The sequence below is a fragment of the Fistularia commersonii genome, chromosome 3 (genome assembly GCF_037954325.1).
Source record: "Fistularia commersonii isolate RoL2024-O1a breed Wild chromosome 3, RoL_Fcom_v1.0, whole genome shotgun sequence".
Taxonomy (NCBI): Eukaryota; Metazoa; Chordata; class Actinopteri; order Syngnathiformes; family Fistulariidae; genus Fistularia; species Fistularia commersonii.
Window position 1 is genome coordinate 3,806,677 of NC_141286.1, and position 17,831 is coordinate 3,824,507.

Genomic DNA, 17,831 nt, shown 5'->3' on the forward strand with positions numbered 1-17,831 from the left:
GTTGACCCAGTTCAGAGCTGAGCGGAAACATCGCTAATGGCACAGTACAAAAAAAAAAAAACGTTGAAAAGTTGCACAATAGTCTTGACAGACAGCGTGAATGTTTAGACGATGCTAAAAAAAATCAAAAAAAGACTTCTTGCCCTTTGGATGGTGAAAGTAGTTGTTGTTCCTGAATTTCCTTGTTAGAACATTTGCTGAGCAAGCCTCTTGAATGATTTAATCTAGATTACACATTTCCGTATAACAGTAAAGCCGTGACCGTCTTTACTGTATATGGATATGTATGGATATTTTAGAAAAACTAGCTCACTACTCTTCATTTCACCCGTTAAAATATTCTATAAAGTGGAACTTGAAAAGAATCTACATCAATGTTAACGTGCGTAATTTTGAAGACAATAAATTTACATTTAAATTACACTTTATGTAGTTTTGGTGTAATTTCTTTTTTTGTCTAGAAATGATGCGCTTATTCTACATTGACATTCATGTAGATTCATGTAATCATGAAGCATGATTGTCATTCTTCCTTTAGTTTAAAAAAAAACAAATTAAATAAATTAAAATTAAAATGAACATGAAAAAAATATGTATAAAAATATAAAAATTACAATTAAAATATTAAAAACAACCCAAATAATTAAAAAGATAAAATATATTAAAAAAAAAAAAGATAATTTAAAATTCAACAAAAAAATAACAAATAAATTAGATAAAATTGAAAAAAATAAAAATAGATTTTCAAAAACATTGAAATTCTATGAGTTGGAATAAGGAAGAAGACGATTTTTTTTTGGATGCAACTCATGTAAGATACACCATAATCATCAGTTGTTTGATTTGTCTTTGGTATATTAAATGGATTTCTTTAGGAGGAAGGAATCTGAGTCCCTGAGGACCACTGTTTGGCGGAGATGACATTTAGTCAGGTTCTGGACTTGCCACAGATCAGCTGATAATTGGCCTCTGCCGTGTTTACATGTCACTGAATGGCAAACACAAGTGTAAATGAACCAATTATGATGCTATTAAGTTAAATGTCACACCCATTCTGCAGAGCCATCACACACAATCAGAACGGCCACAAACTAGAACAGGACCGTAATGAAGTCATTCATTACATGGGCGTTTGTCTTGAAACGGCTGCTGTGTAAAGAGACCGCCTGATGTTCTACACAGGACAAGTCTATAGATTTAGAAGTCAAATACAGTATACCCTTGTTTTTTAAACCCGTGATAGGCAAAATCCATGAAGTAGAAACCTTTGGGTTTTTTTTTACAAAAAAAAAAACGTCCAGAGCGTTTTGTCAACATTATGGGTTTTAGAGAAACTGGAAATTGCAAGAGAATTTGCACGTACGTAATGTAAATTTGGCAAGCTGTTTTATGTACGTGTACATATTAAACTGCAACGTTATTGACGCACAGGTAGAGAAGAAGCGGAGCGACTTTTTAGCCAATCAGAATGCAGAACAGAATGCACGACGCAAATCCGGTGAAGTAGCGAAACCGTGAAAAGTAAATCGCGTTATAGTGAGGGATCACTGTATCACAGAACAGACACAAACTAGTTCAATCAACTCCATACATTTGAATTACGCGCACTTCCAATTCCAGCATCCTTCTACCAACATGACCCAACCATCTCAGTCTGGCTTCTCTGACTTTATCTTTGAAAACATCTAAGATGTGTTGTCCGTCTGATGGACTCATTCCTGATCCTGTCACTCCTGAAATAGAACCCCAACGTCTTCGTCTCTGCTACCTCCAGCTCTGCTTCTTTTTTGTAGCTAAACTATACGGCATTGTTGGTCTCACCGTCGTCTTGTACATCTTTCCTTTCATTCAGGCTAATACTCTTTTATCACACATCAACTTTTTCCAGCCGTTCCAACCTGCTTGGACGTGTTTCTTCACCTCTTTTCCACACTCTACATTGCTCTGGACTAGTAACTCTAAGTATTTAAAATCCTCCACTCGTTGCCCCACCATTCCACTTGGCTCGCTCTCCTCACACACATATATTCTGCAACTACGCTTCATTCCTCTACTTTCCAGAGCATACCTCCACCTCTAGATATTCCTCCAGGTTTTCCCTGCTCATGGTTCATGGAGATTTCTGTCTAACCTCATCAGTCCGCCTGCCCATCACCACTGCAAATAAGGAGGGGCTCAGAGCTGATCCCTGATGTAGTAACACCTATAGATCACCTCACCATTGACTCTCAGCTCACATACATCCTGCATTAGTCTAAATAATGATAACTGATAATGATGATTTACTTTTAATGTTGTTGATTTTCTTACGTTTTTATTTCTATGTCATTTTTTTATTCACATGTATATATAAATCCATTTATTTACATATATGTATATATATATATATTTTTTTTTTAAATTTATTTATTTTTTCTAATATGCAATGAAATGTCTAAAATTGCACTGAAATATTGTAAGATTGTCAGTTTTAAGTAAATGTCATTCTTGTTGTTTTGTTTGTTCTAATACTATCATTAAGGACGTGGGAAATAATAATAAAAAAAAAAAAAAAAAAACAACATAGCATTGCTGAGCAGCTGCAACCGCTGCTAAACATTGTAGTTTTCATATGTGGTCATTTGTGTGATGGCAGGATGCCTATTATTCAAGCATGGGTTTAACTAATTATGATAAAAAATAAATGACAAAAAAAAATAAAGATAATGAACTGGAGGGAACAGATGGTTGAATATGTTGCAAGAATAAAAAATAATATCAATATCTAAATAAATAAAAAAGGCATTTATTGTTGATGCCTTATCTCCATACAGAATGGGGTTTAAATTATCGAATTAAACAACTACTTACACTGAAATAAATACCACAGAGGGGTTGTGTACAAAATCAAAATTCATCGGACACATTGCCTTTTATTGGGATAAATTGTACAGATAAGACACTGAATTGATGATGATAAATTAATGAACGATATGCACTGATATTTGGAGGTTAATGTAACTTTTAATGTAATTGTAATGTTTAATGTGATTAATGTAAACATCAGCAAAAGAATTACATTAAGTCTCTGATCAACCTGTCAAAAGCCGTTCCAGGTCCGTATGATTTAATGGGTTATTATTCTTCATCTTTTTTTTTCCTCACCATATATTTTGTGATGTAATTATTGAGTCTTGTTTCTTTACTTTCTAAGGTCCAGCTAAATTCTGGATGTCTTTACAGACCCAAAAAACATGGATGGTGTGCATTTATGGACCAAAACTCCTAGTTTTTCTTGCTGAGTTGCAGCCCTTTCAAGTCTTGCGTAACACAATTACAATAAGCTGAGTGTGACTTTGTCTGTAAGGGGGTTATCTGAGGCGGAGGTGAAGCTCAATATGCTGTCATCTAAAACTAAACTCTGTCAGTGAGGAAGCTTTATAACGGTAAATCGGATTTGGACCAAATACAACGCTATCCGGATACCTGCCAGATGCACTGTCCGGTTTATAAAAAAGAGCAAGCGCTGGATGACAAGTTCAGCTTTCAGGAAATAGAAATGAGACGAGCTCACTGTGTATGTGTGTGTGTGTGTGTGTGTGTGTGTGTGTGGGCATGCATGCATGAGATGGAGAAGAAGCCGGTTGGATTAAAAGAGCGACAGCGAGAATGCAAAAATCGACCACATTAAAATACATTGTGCTCTGGAACATCACTCAGTCATCCATATTACCGATGGAGTGACACCTGGCGAAATGACATATTAATGGGTTTATGTTCTGAACGGCGAGGAGACATATGGTGATTCATGTGTGCTGGCTCACGGTCGACTGAGACCCAACTAATCCATTTTCTGGGAGAAAAACGTCACTTAAAGCTAAGCTCGGCGATAACAAATTGTAATCTCGACGCCGAACGTGTTTGTGTCATTGACAAAGCTGCCGAATGCGCGCAAATCCTCTCACGAATTTAAAAACCTCTCGCGTGACGATCCCCGCCAAAATATTTGAAGGCCTCGCATTTCATTTCCTAAAAGGGTAAAAAGAAAGTGCTCGAGATGGTTGCAAGAGAGACGATTTTTACTCAAAGTGTCAGCGGATGTCTTCTAACCCCCTTTTTGGAAATACAACGGCAAGGGGGGTTTAAAATATATACTGCTTAATGAGTCTTTCATAGACATTTATTGAAATAACTGGAAGTACGACGATCATACATCTCATACAGGAATACAGGAATACATCATACATTTATTAATTTTATTAACAAGAGGGCGCATCCCCGACAGGTGCACAAACAAACGTAAGCGCACAAGAGTTTACACACTCACACACACACTTCAGGTGAGATTAACCATAAATTCCAATTGCAAACAGTTGTGTCACAAAGTTTTACAAATATCGAAATATCTACCTTCTGCTGAAACACGCAACAAGGAACAGTTAACCACTGGTGGAAAATACATTTCTCACCAAAGAGAGACGCTTCAAAACCCAGAAGATAATGCAAATTCTTATCAACGTTGCATTACATTTTTTTTTTTTTTTTTTTATCCCGGCGAATGGGTTTAAATTGATCCCACAGTACAAGTCGCAGGTACTGGTGTCTGAGTTTTATTACTGATATTCTCCTGCTATAGTTATTAAAGGGACATAAAATTGTAAAAAAAAAATAACACTTGTCATTTGTAGGCTGCCATTGTTGTTAGGGTTGCAACATCATGAGCTTGCGTTTGGCTCGGTCCCATTCATTCTACCGTTCGGTGCAAAACGTGTCATCTTACGCTGAAGACAGAAGCCAAAATGAAGATGGACAAAGAAGCAAGAGTCAGCAAGAGTCACTGGTGTGTGCGTGTGACAACTGCGTTGCTATGCTAACAGAAAGAGCACCTGTTGGAAGGAACTCTGCTTTACGTCATCCCTTGTTTGCTCTTGACTTTCGGACTGCTGTGCTGATTGACCAGGTGACTCATCATCAGATGTCTTTTGTCATCAGATGCTACTTCTGCATTAGCAGGTTGTTGACATCCTCACAGGAGAACATCCAACGTCTCCTGCCTGTGGTGTTTCTTCGAATTGGACCTTTTGTTTGCCTGGGAGAGAAACCTGTAAGCTCAGTGTTTGGCTTCAGTGACCCTTTAAAACTAGTAGTCCCTGTGAGCTCTTTCAGTAGCTCAGGTCGGCTAAATGCTTCAAATGCATCCTGAGATATGTGGCGAGGACACTGACGCGGATCCTGTTGAAATTTTGTACACCCAAAAGCGATTTCCCACCCTGTTCTTCTCTTCTTGTCCCTCGGAAAGCTGCATTGGTCGCTTGGTTTCCCCTGGACTGGAAATTGAACCCAAAGCAGCAAAACATGGGATTATTATCATATATACCATACCGTACCGGCGCAGGCTAATGCTAGCAGAAAGCTGAAGATAACACGGTGCAACCAACATGCATTGGGCTAGGAAAACAATATCTACAGTAGTTGGTTAAAATGTGTTATAAATTCCAATTTTTAAAGGAATAACAATTCTTCTTTCTTTTTTAACAACACATTCTGGTATGAGACAAACAAAAAAGCATATTTATGCCAATTAGTCCTCACAGACGGGGTTCCCTCGGCTTGGTCTTTGTAAGAACCCCCGCGATCAATAACATATGAACACATATTACAAATGAGATGTCATTATAGCTGATATCTGCAAAACCTTGACTGTCTCAGACTTTTTAATCTGGTTTTAACTGTGTGTTCCAGAGTTGGGGTTGCAGACGGTCACAGTTGTGACCTACAAAGATTCATCGAAAAGGTGTCCCTGTATTCTCTGGATGTCCATTACCCTGTAGACTGCTGGATCTTCTGTCTTTCTATGGGCGACCTCAATAACTGGGCACAGATTACAGAGACTTCACTTTTGAAATGCTTCCTGAGAGAATAGGCACATGCAAGCATTCACTTGCTCATTCACATGTCTAGGCAATTTAGGATCTCTAATGAACCAGCTGCATGTTTTTGGACTGTGGGTGGAACTGTAGAACCTGGAGGAAACCTCTGCAGACACAAGGAAAGCATGCAAACTCCACACAGAAGCACCCTCCCCCCCGATGGAATCGATCTAGGAACATTCTTGCTCCGAGGCAGAAGCTCTAACCTCACGTGCCGCCCATGCATATTTTAGCTGGTGCTTCAACCGTTTTGTCACTTCGCTACATGAGGGGCGTTCCCTCTTTGGGGCTTGGAAACAGCTCTTCTCCGGTATCCGGTATCCTGAAATATCCCGACAGTTCCCTGCCCGGAGGGAATATCCACAACAGCACTGCTACAAATGGGACGGAGCGTCATCTCAAAGTCAAAAATAGATCGCAGCTGTATCCACATTTGCTCATTTTAACCTGACATAACGGTCCAGACATGGAGAAGGAAGCTGCCGCTAAATCAAACCTCTGGTTAGGGAGAGCAAAGAGAGGTCAAGGTAATGAAGCGAAAAGGGGGCTATAGTTCACTAAAAGGTCTATTCGCCGTGACCAATAGCCCAGACATCCTCTTCACTGCAGGGTCTCAGAACAAACTGATAAGGCCTATAATTAGACAGAGTGATGGGCATAGCATGGAGGAAGGATTGTAAAAACTCATGGGAACATCAAGCTGACATCCATTAAGAGACATTTCTGAAGGCTTCAGCAGGAAAGTATAGTATAGTACCGTACAGTACAGTATAGAATAGTGTAGTGTGTGTTTAGATATACATCTCATCTTATCCTATATTATCCTGTCTTATTGACACTGGCGTTAAAATTGACATTGAACAATCTGTTATCATTGCTGAAGGTAAGTGTTGCTGAAAGCGTTATTATGTTCTTAAAAAAATCCACATATTTACCCCGTGCATTCTTTGGTTTGTTGAAAAAAGTTTCCTTTTAAATTTGTTTTAAATTTGAATAGAAATATCTACATTTTAAAGACTCATATATTGTAGGTTGATATTCAAAATTTTCAACCGGCTCACAGGCGGCAACAGTATGTGATGCTACAGACTGTGGTGACAGTCCATTGGAGAAAACCTAAGGGACAACCTTTGTTTATAATCTACATCTTTGGACTTTTAAATGGGGTCAAGTCATGTCTTCTGTGGCTGGAAGACCAGACGCAGAGGCGTGCCGGACCCAGATATTCCCCCAACCCAAGCTTGTATCAGATACCGATGAGTTAAGCACCCCTTTCTTGTCATTTTTCAACGAACTCGGAGAAGCGTCTATTTTCGGGTACGGCGTCAGTCAAGGAACGCTTTCTTTCTGTTCGCAGAGCAGAAAGATATGGAAAAGACAAATTCCGCTTTTATTTAGTCTAGGTTAGGTTTGGATATAGATACAGATGTTGATGTAGAGGTAGTGATAGAAGTCTCTGGGTGAGGGAGCAAGACAACAATAAGTCTTCTGAGTTTATTGAAAAGTCATTACAGAAACAATGGCTTGAATTTAAAGGAACAACCAGCAATAATCGGCAACAGTCGACAACGATCGGCAGCGACCGGCTGTCGTCTGCAACTGGAATCAGAGCTCAAGCTTCTCTATTTAGCCGAGTTGGATTCAGTCCTCTTACAGACTGGACACCGATTGATGCTCTTGACCAGGGGTGCCCACACTTTTTCACCTTTTGAGCCACTTTTCAAATGGGAAAATGATCTACCTCCACTAAAAATGCTGAATATTTATTTGTATATCTACTGATAGACTTACACAATAAATGTTTGTGGATCTTGCATAATTGCATGAACCCTTATGGCACACTACAACTGAGTACTTTTTTAGTAAATACCTTATTCTGATGACTTGAATGGAGTCAGCGGGATAGTTGTAGTTCGCTGTGAGAAAAATGACTGCTGTTCTGACAGCCGGGATTTGAGTTCCTTCTCCTTTTTCCTTCTCAACTCACTTTTCGGAGGGAAGACGGTGCTGTCGTTTTTTATGAACAGTCTGAAAATACCACTCCACATTTCTCTTTTGCCGTATGGCAGACTGGCAGATGAGGCAAACGCACTTTGAAAATGACATTGTAACAAAAAAGTCCTCTTCTCATTTCGTGTGGAAGTGATACGTTTTAGTCTTTTTACTTGGTCCAGCTCCCCCATTCATTTTTATACCCATGAGATTAGAAGACGTAAATTGGAGGCTAACTCGCTAGCTTGCTAGAACGCGCCGTTATGTGCACATTTGCAGTGACGCCTGTGTCAGAAAAGGTCAGATTGAACAGACCGACTATCAGTCAAGTGACAAATTTCATATTGAGGATGATAGGCTGACGTCTACATTTTAACGCCACGCGATCTACACACACTACCTTTGCAATCGACCGGTAGATCGCAATCAACATATTGATACACCTGTTCTAGACAAGCTTTTATAGAGACAAGGAGACTATTTGTCAGCTAGTTAATAATTCTTTCTTAGATACACTGGTTTGTCATGTCAATAACACATACCATCGATTTACTTCAAAACAGGCTGGACGACGCGACCGGTAAAGCAGATATTTGTCATACAACACAGCAAAAACAGGCAAAGTACATGTTTGACAACAAGGATAACCTGTCTTTCCCCAACGGTAGCCTCGATGCTCCGGGTTCATTGAAAAAGGACCAGAAAGGGGTGTCTAATGCGCCAGTATGTGACGCCAAGGGAAGCTTCGCCATTCGTCAAGCTGCTGACGCATTGGGAGTGAGAACGTGTTCATGCAGTATAGATGTGGAAGAGGTGAGGAGAGCGTTGGAGAAGATGAAGAGGGGGAAAACAGCTGGTTCTGATGATATATCTACGGAGGTATATCATCTAGGAGGCGGCAGTGGATGTTTCTGGTTAGATTATTCAACAGGATCTTATAGAGTGAGCGGTTGCCTGAGTAATGGAGGAAACGTGTGACACTGTCCATTTTTAAGAATAAGGGAGATGTGCAGAATTGCTATAACTATAGGTGAATAAAGTGCAAAGCAGAAGTTAGCGTTCCTGAGCAGCAGTGTGTTTTCATGTCTAGAGAGAGTACTGCAGATGCAGAATTTGCCATGGAAAATATGACTTACTAGCAATGGAAAATATGGGCATTGAGGACAAATATGTATATATATGTATATATATATATATATATACATATATATAAGATAAGATAAGATAAGATAAGATAAGATAAGATAAGATAAGATAAGATAAGAAGAACTTTATTTATCCCGAAGGAAATTGTTGTGCACAGAGTTTCAAGCAAAACATAACAATAATAGATAATAGTAGGAAGGAGGGAGAATAAGAAATACAATAAAATATAAAGTGTCAAAGTTAAGGCTATCAAGTGTTTTAATTTTATATATATATATATATATATATATATTTGTATTTCTTACTCTCCCCCCCTTTTTTTTTTACTGTTTATACAATATCCTACTATTATTATTATTTTTATGTTTTACTTGAAACTCTGGAACAACAATTTCCTTCGGGATGAATAAAGTTGTTCTTAATCTTATTCTTATTCTTAATGGGATCATAAGGAGGATCGGACAAAAACAGAGGATTTGATGATATGAATGGTCGGATCCACCTCCACAAAGGCGTAAGAAAGTTGTATGAGCAGGTGGTTGCAAACACCTACTTCCGTGGGAGCGAGTTGTGTCTGATATTTGAAAATCTACAAGCTGGTTCTCAGTGCTGGAGTCTTTATCAGAGTGTCCAGGATGGAGGAAGCCGTGAAGGCTGCGTCTGTTCACGAACATTGCCTATTAGAGCACCTTAAGCCATGAGAACACACAGTTCCCCTTCTGTTAAGCTGCTGTGTAACAAGCGTGAAATCCACAGCAGCAGATGTAAACCGGCTCCAACAAAAATACGATGGAACAAAAAGAAAACAAAAAAAATTTAAAAACAAGGTGAGGGGCACAGAGGAGAAAGAGAGAAACAGACCCGAATCAGCTGGGGGATGAAAAATGACAAGCTGTTTGTTGAGACAAGACATGTCAAAGATTAAATGTGTGTGTGAGTGTGTGTGTGGGAGTAGCTTTTAAAAGCGTGATGGGTGGCGAAATGTGATTAGTGTCCCTGGGTAGCACCGACAGCAGGTGGGGGGACAGAGGCACCTGGCGGTGGGGGATCTGAGGCACCTGGGGGAGAGTCGGAGGAGGGTGGAGGATCCAAACTGCAGCCAAACAAGCAATTAGACACAGTTTACGCCGTTCGTCTCAGGTTTGAGTTTGATTGTCGTGTAATAAAAGGGACAGTTGGTTCGGGCGTGTGGTGTGACTGTATATTTTTGTGGGTTCCTGTATGCGTGAAACATTCGGCTAAAAAGAGCGGCGCGTCCTGTTGCTTTTGGCCGAGCCGGGAGGGAAACGGGGAATCTGATGATGACGGTCAGCTGTCTGTATACGAAACACACCTACACACACAGCAAAAAAAGAAAAAGAGAAAGATGTAGTGATGGAAAATTGTGTGTGTGACCTTTTAGCCAAATTTTTTATCAAATTTTTTTCACCAAAAGCAAGAAAAAAAACAAACATAAAAAAACAGAATCTAGTCAAAATCATACACATTTTTAAGAATGAACTTTGAAAATGCTGATATAATTATATTAATATAAATGGAATGTATAATTTGACCTGTATATAAATAAAATAAATAAATAAAATAAATAATAAATAAATAAAAATAAATAAATATAAATAAATAAAACTTTCAATTAATACACATATATATAACTATATATAACTATTTATATATATATATATATATATATATATATATATATATATATATATATATAATTTAAATTGAATGTATCATTTGACGTGTCATTATATAAATAAAACTTAAAACAAATAATACAAATCGTAAAACAAGCCTATCAGGGTAGAGTGAGAGGCTGGCAATGTATTTATTCATTTAAAAGACTGGGGTGGCACAATGTTCTTGAAATGTCGATTTAATGATATCTAGATAGTCGATTTATATATAGATAGATAGATAGATAGATAGATAGATAGATAGATAGATAGATAGATAGATAGATAGATAGATAGATAGATAGATAGATAGAAAAGCTATTTTGTATTTCGAAAAAAGTGACAGGTATTTGCATGTGGGCTTTATGATTGGTGAATTCTGCGTTTTTGTCCTATAGCATCATCTGCTGGGTAAATGTTGTCACAGCAGATTTTTTTTCAACTTAAACATTTTTCTTTTATATATATTTTTTTTCTTTCTTGATGGCTCCATAAAGTTTAGCATAATACATACTACGTTTAGGGTCAGTGAAAAACAAAACATAGTAAAAATCAACCATATACAAGCGACCAAAACCAAGGAATAAGGGGATCATGAAAAAGGTTGAATGGAAAACATTCTGATATTTTCTCATGTTAGATCCATTCACACTCAAGAAAACATTTCTTAGGAATGAATCTAGAATCTAGAATAAATATCATCCACAAAAATCCACAAGACAAAGTACTTTAATGAGGCCTTATTTTTTTCTGCAGTAAAGGGATAATAACAAATATGTTACAAGGGTTATAGATACATTACATTGAAAATATTTGCTTCTGGGCCATAAGGGGGAAGCATTACCCACCTTTCACATGGAGTCGCCTCAGGGCAGCTCATAGCTCTGGCTGAGGCTGTAATGGCGAGACTATATGTTAACCCAAAAATAAAAAAAATTAAAACAGCAGCAATTGAAGAGAAAATAGATAAATAAATAAAAATTACATAGTACACCATGTGCTTCTTACTCTGATCTTTTATCTGTAGTCACATTAGGTCTTCATTTTTTCCAGAAAGTCTATCATCCTCTTTTTGAGTTTTGGACATTGTTAGGCCTTTTTCAGAAACAAAAAACAAACAAACAAACAAACATAAAAAAAAAAAAAAAAAAAACAGCCACAACAACTATACTACAAAATAACTTTATTACATGCTTGAAACGGTGCCACAAAATAGCCTGGATTTCCAAAGGATTTATTTATGTATTTATTCATTTATCAATTTATCTAATTATATTAATTGTTTGTTTATGCTGTTAATTGATTATGATACCTACATTGCTTAGTTGCATTGTTGAAAAAAAAATCCCATATGGAGTGTAAGCAGTTGTATATGCTTTGAATTCACTGTAATTAAAGGTTTATCTGAATAAATTACCCATAAATGTCCTTTACAGGTATTTCTTATTTAAAGGTGACTGTCATATTGTTTCTAATTCAAATCCAGACAAATCTACAAATAGTACTACAAATATTGTGTGCAATTAAAAAAAAAAACATATTCACAATTTACGCAAAAAAATACTTTTACAGCATAGAATCTCCAGCAGTGTGGTTCCTTTTAGTTATTAATGTCGGTTCTCCAAGTCACCAACGAAATGGAAAACAAAAAAAGTAGGATATGAGAGGAAATCAAGTTAACTTAAGGATTGGAATGTCCATATATGAGGACTCAAGTCTGGGAGTTTCTAATTTACATACCTAATTGATAAAAAAAAAAAAAAAAGATTGTTCTTTTTGTAAACTAATAAAAAAATAAGATGAATATATCTGTGTGTGTATGTGTATGTTTAAATAGGTCTAAATTACAGTTGCAGATTAATTGTTTTTAATGTCTGGGAGAGCTGGAAGAGGCTTAATAGAGCTTGCAACAATCAAATAAAGTATAAATATACTATACTTATAATACCATTTTCCCTTTGGGCTGTTTAGAAACAGGTGAAAACAAGAGGACGGATTTCATCTCTGTATGATTGTTGGTGCACACAAATAGGGATAAACACCAGGATTGTACAAGTTAAGCTAATTTAGCATTTACCTCAACAACAAAATATTAAAATAATTTAAAACACTTTTAGGAAACTTTATGAGTTTGCCAAGATGCAGATAGATGTGGAGATAATTGCATCGCCTTTATTTTTTAAGTATGATGAAGCATATGGCGAGAATAGCCCCATTTCGACAAAACACCTTGTAAATACACATTATTGAGCTTATGCTTTGACTTCTCTGTTTAATCTTGCACACATAATTATTTATGATTATGGAATATTGTAATTTTCATAGAAAATACAGCTGTGACTTCTTCCCTGACATTATCCGGAATTTATTAATGTCACAAGAAGCCTTAATCTGCTGAAAGCTCCTTGTGAAAACACCAGCTTAGTACAGTATTGAATTGCATTAAATGGTGAAAAGAAGCCCAAACAGTGTAGTTCTGGTTCTGATTCTTTCAAAATAATACCCTGCCATCCCCAACAATTCAATGAGAGAGAAACAGTTTTACCATTTTTATGTATTCATTTTATTTTATTTTATTTTATTTTATTTTATTTTATTTTATTTTATTTTATTTTATTTTATTTTATTTTAAATAACAATTGCAGAATTATTTTATAAGGCTGATGAACAAGTGATTGCATGAATAAACTGTAGTTGTGTCTGGGTTGTTTAAATGTACATGTGATGACGTTAAATGTAGGTAGGCAAACGATACCAGAGATACTACTCCTCTGTGTACAAAGCCAATTGCTGCCTGCTATTTAGCCTCCCAGTCAAGCTCCCAGACAAGCGAGCGGTATTTATCTTCTTGCCTTACTGCAGAGTTTATGGCTAACAGGCAAATTTCCCTATCCCTTTAAGTTCAGTTGCTCAGATGCACTCCTGTCCTGTGTAAAACCCTGCAACTTTATGCCCAGCTGCCCACTTTGTTCTCGGTTGAGTGAATTCTGCAGAAGTCAAGCAGCAGACTCGCTGCTCATTTATAGGGCATCTATCTCTGGGTGGCATGGCAGACCTTCATAAGTGTAAACCAGAAGGGAAGAATGTTCGAGCACGATATATGATCTGCAATCATATCCTGTTTTACATGTATTCCTGAAGGTGTGCAGGATGTTTCGATATCGCCCAGACATTGTGAGTGCCCTAACCCAGAAATCGATCTGCGATTCAGCACATTTTTAAATAACGTGATCTGTGACAGAAATGAAAACCATCATCCTCGGTTTCCATATATGGACTGCAGTTTGTAGGCCAGGATTCTTTCATGCATGTCCTTATTTTGTGCCTTGCAAACATTTACTCATATATGCATGAAGAGATCAACATGCAATGCACCTCTAATGTAAGATAGCCACACACGCAAATAGAGTGGGACCTCCAGAGCCAGCAAATTCAATACCAATAGAAAATGATGTGAAAATCCACCCAAGTAGAATAATATGGTCTTTCTCATCAGCATCTTAAAAGGAGTATTTTCTGAAACACCCATGCTAGCTTCATCACCGCTCACGCACAAGACTGACAAGAAGGCTGAGGTTGTTTAAGAATAATGGTCATATGTCCTGGCATCCAAGCATGACTTGACTTCCATCAAGGGGCCTGTGTTTCTTGAGAAAACATCACCCATAGTGTAACACAAAGTCTGGCATGATCAATATGTTTTTGCCTGCAGGCCCTCGCTTTGCTGTGAGTCAGTCGCGCAATCGGCCTTTCATGAAAACCGCGTGACAAGCCCACCTTGGTTTTCAAGGTCATCTTGACATAAATGGCAGCTACCGATATTTATGTCTTTTAATTAAGATTATTCACATGAAATGATCTGCGATGCTCATTAGTATCTCTTGGTGAGACGGTTTAGTCACACCGTCACAGTTTCAGCCCTAATGAGCCAAAATTAGGATGACCGGTTAAAATGGAAAGTAGATATGATAGAAGCTCACATCTGCAACATGACTGACACAAAAAAGTTAGGATCGACTAACCAAACAATTTTTTATTTATACAAGGTGGGGTGATTAGATAATATGGTCATTTCAACTGTTAAGACAGAAAATTCTAAGACCAAAAAAAATATTGCACAACAATTATAAAAAGAAGATCTACACTATGACTTTGTTTGGGGTTTTAAGCTTGCAGTGTTTGATTCTAGTCAATTGAATGATAGAGAGCCAGACATGATCATTTTTTTCTGATTTTTTCACTTTGATTTACATGTGCAAATAAAAAATCCTCTCAGATATCACAGCTGCAAAGAAGAATTGGCATTCAACCCAATATGTGAATATAGAAAGGCAACTATAGGACATACTATAGGAGCCAGACACCAACAGATTACAAGAAAGCCTGTGGCTCAGTGCCTCAGTGGGACTTTGGAAATCAACTGTGAAGGCCAATCCAAATCCAATTGGGCAGTTTCATCGAGTACGGTGTAGACCAAACTGATGCACTGTTCCTCTTGGTGTCCAACATGAGGCTTGGGCAGATTATTGCAAAAAGTGGCGATGAAATCTGTGCAATCTCTGCGGAAGCATATAGGTATCATAATTCAAATTATGCTTTTTCATTTTCAGAATGTGGTAGCATATTTTGACTCATGACTAAAACGAGTAGTAAATAATCCGAACTGCATTCTTACTTTCTTCTTCCACACTGCTCATTCTGTGACTTAATCCAAATTAAAAAGAAAAATGCAATGAAGAAAGTTTTCAGAGCAACCTGGGCAAATTGTCAACAAATTTCAATTAGAAAGGTCAAATATGAAAGATAAAATGCATTAACAGACATGTTTATTCATTTTCAGAATGTGGCAGCAGATTTTGATTCACAACTAAAATGAGCAATAAGGAATCCAAACTCTATTTTCATTTTCTTCTTGAGGTTGCATATTTCATGACACAATTGATAAGAAAACAAAAAGAACTTTCTCATTTCCATTTCCCATCATGCAAAAAAAGGAACCAAAATCCAACTTTTTTGCACGTCGGCACGTGAAAATAAAATTGGATTCTTTTTAGCTATGGGTCAAGATATGTTGCCACATTCTGAAAATGAAAAAGTATTCTGCTCATGCATTCTAATTTTCAAATTTGACATTTCTTATTGAAACTTGATTAAATGAAAATAAATTACCAGGGCATGCTTTGAAAATTCAATCTGAAATGCAATTTGCCTTTTTAGTCACAGAATGAGCAGTCTGGAAGAATGATTGAAAATGCAGTTTTGTTTACTTATTACTCATTTTAGTTAACAGTCAGAATATGCTGCCAAATTCTGAAAATGAAAAAGTGTTCTGCTCATGCATGTTAATTTTCAAATCTGACATTTCTTATTGAAATTTGATTTATTTTTTTTTAATTTTTTTTTCTTGCCAGGGCAGGCTTTGAAAATTCAATATTAAAAGCATTTTGCTTTTTAGTGTCAGTCTGGAAGAATGATTGAAAATGCAGTTTAGTTTAACTGTCAAAATATGTTGCCACATTCTGAAAAAAAATAAAAATAAAAATAAATATATATATGTATTCTGGTATTTGTGACGGAGAAAGAAATCGCTTGTGATTCAAATGTAGCATTTTCTTCCTGGGATTTTCAAGCTAACAGTGAGCGGAGCCCCACCCAGCGAGAGAAAAACAACAACAAGAAAAAATGAGTGGAGGTCGGAAAAGGGAGGGAAAAATTGAAAGAAATTTGTCGTATTCTCCGTACAAGTAGCTAAAACACGGCGTAGGTCATGTTAAAGAGGAGGACCGTTGTCTTTTTGTGAGTTAAACACGAGCTGTTTGTCGAGGGTCGAGATTGAACCTGCTCCGTTTTTAGCGCAACGCTTCGCTAACGTTAGCTTCGCGAGTTTAGCCTGGTCCGTGTCGTGCTACGCGCCCGTGAGTGTGTAGCGGCGTGGTCTAGCTAAGCTTCTATGTAATGCTAAGCTAGGCTAGACTACAGTGTATCTACGTCGAGCTGCTTCGCCGGTCAAGACCGCGGCGGCAGCGGGGAGCTGTGTGTGTGAAGGCGGGGACGTGGAGGGTTGGCCGGAAGACAGCGTGGATCATCGCCCGGCGATCCTCCGGGGGACGGCGCCTCTCCCTGCCACGCGGACCCACTTCATCGTCAGGTCCAGATGGAGGTGCTATGCGAGGAGTGACGGTACCATATTTGTTTATTTTGAAAGAACCGGGATACTTTCGACTTCTTAGAGTCACTGACACGGTTATTATTGTATTTTTTATTGGAGTAGAGTGATGTTGTTTTGTTTGTTTTCAATTGAAGAGTCTGCCATTTTCTGTTTGCCCCCCATTGCACCAACTCTGGGGTGAAATATTGAAACGAACTGTATTTGTGTTGCTTGAATTTACTTTTGCAAAATGGGGACTAAATAAGTAATCGCTATATTGTTTGGCAAAGTGAACTACATCTCACATGTGTTAAGATTAAGATAAACTTTATTGATCCCCATAGGGGAAATTCCTTTGTCGCAGCAGTGTGACAGTTACAATATCAAAAATTAAAAAAAATGAAATAAATATGAATATATATATAAATAGAGAGACAGTTAGAAGACAGAAGATAGCAAGATATCCACGCATAAATAGACGGCAGGGAGAACAACAACAGCTACAACATCGGGTATTATAATTGACAACATAATGGAACAGTAAGGGTGTAAAATACACAACAAGAACTATATGACAATATAAATAGTGACAATAGCTATGACAAGAATAAAATAAACAAACAAGAATAGGCAGGATGTGTGCGGGACCAACAAGGATAAGAAAGACGGCAGACAGCTGACAGCTGTTATTAACTTATCTAAGAGTTTGTCTCGAGGTATCTACTCTGGGGTTGGGGCGCCTCACTTACCGCTGTAGAGTTGCATGAGAGGGAGGCACACAAGGTAGGATACGCCACCTCACTTGTACAAACTACACCCTAGGTTGCCATTGTGATCACAATAGACACCGGGGCCATACACATGCCACTTGTTCATCGGTTCCTTGGGATTTAAGGGGTGCATTGAGTAAGGACCAGGACCCCTTTTGGCTTCTCTTGGCCATCCGGTGTGAGATAAAAT

The 17,831-nt window shown here is 37.6% G+C and overlaps 1 long non-coding RNA gene across 1 annotated transcript; it reads right to left on the reverse strand.

Moving 5' to 3' along the window:
• Positions 1–4,141: 4,141 nt before the first annotated feature.
• Positions 4,142–8,334, reverse strand: LOC147235264 (uncharacterized). The gene is made up of 2 exons (XR_015109180.1): positions 7,780–8,334; positions 4,142–5,306 (listed from the first exon to the last, which is right to left on the reverse strand). It is a non-coding gene; the product is annotated as an uncharacterized LOC147235264 (long non-coding RNA).
• Between the last annotated feature and the right edge of the window lie 9,497 nt (positions 8,335–17,831).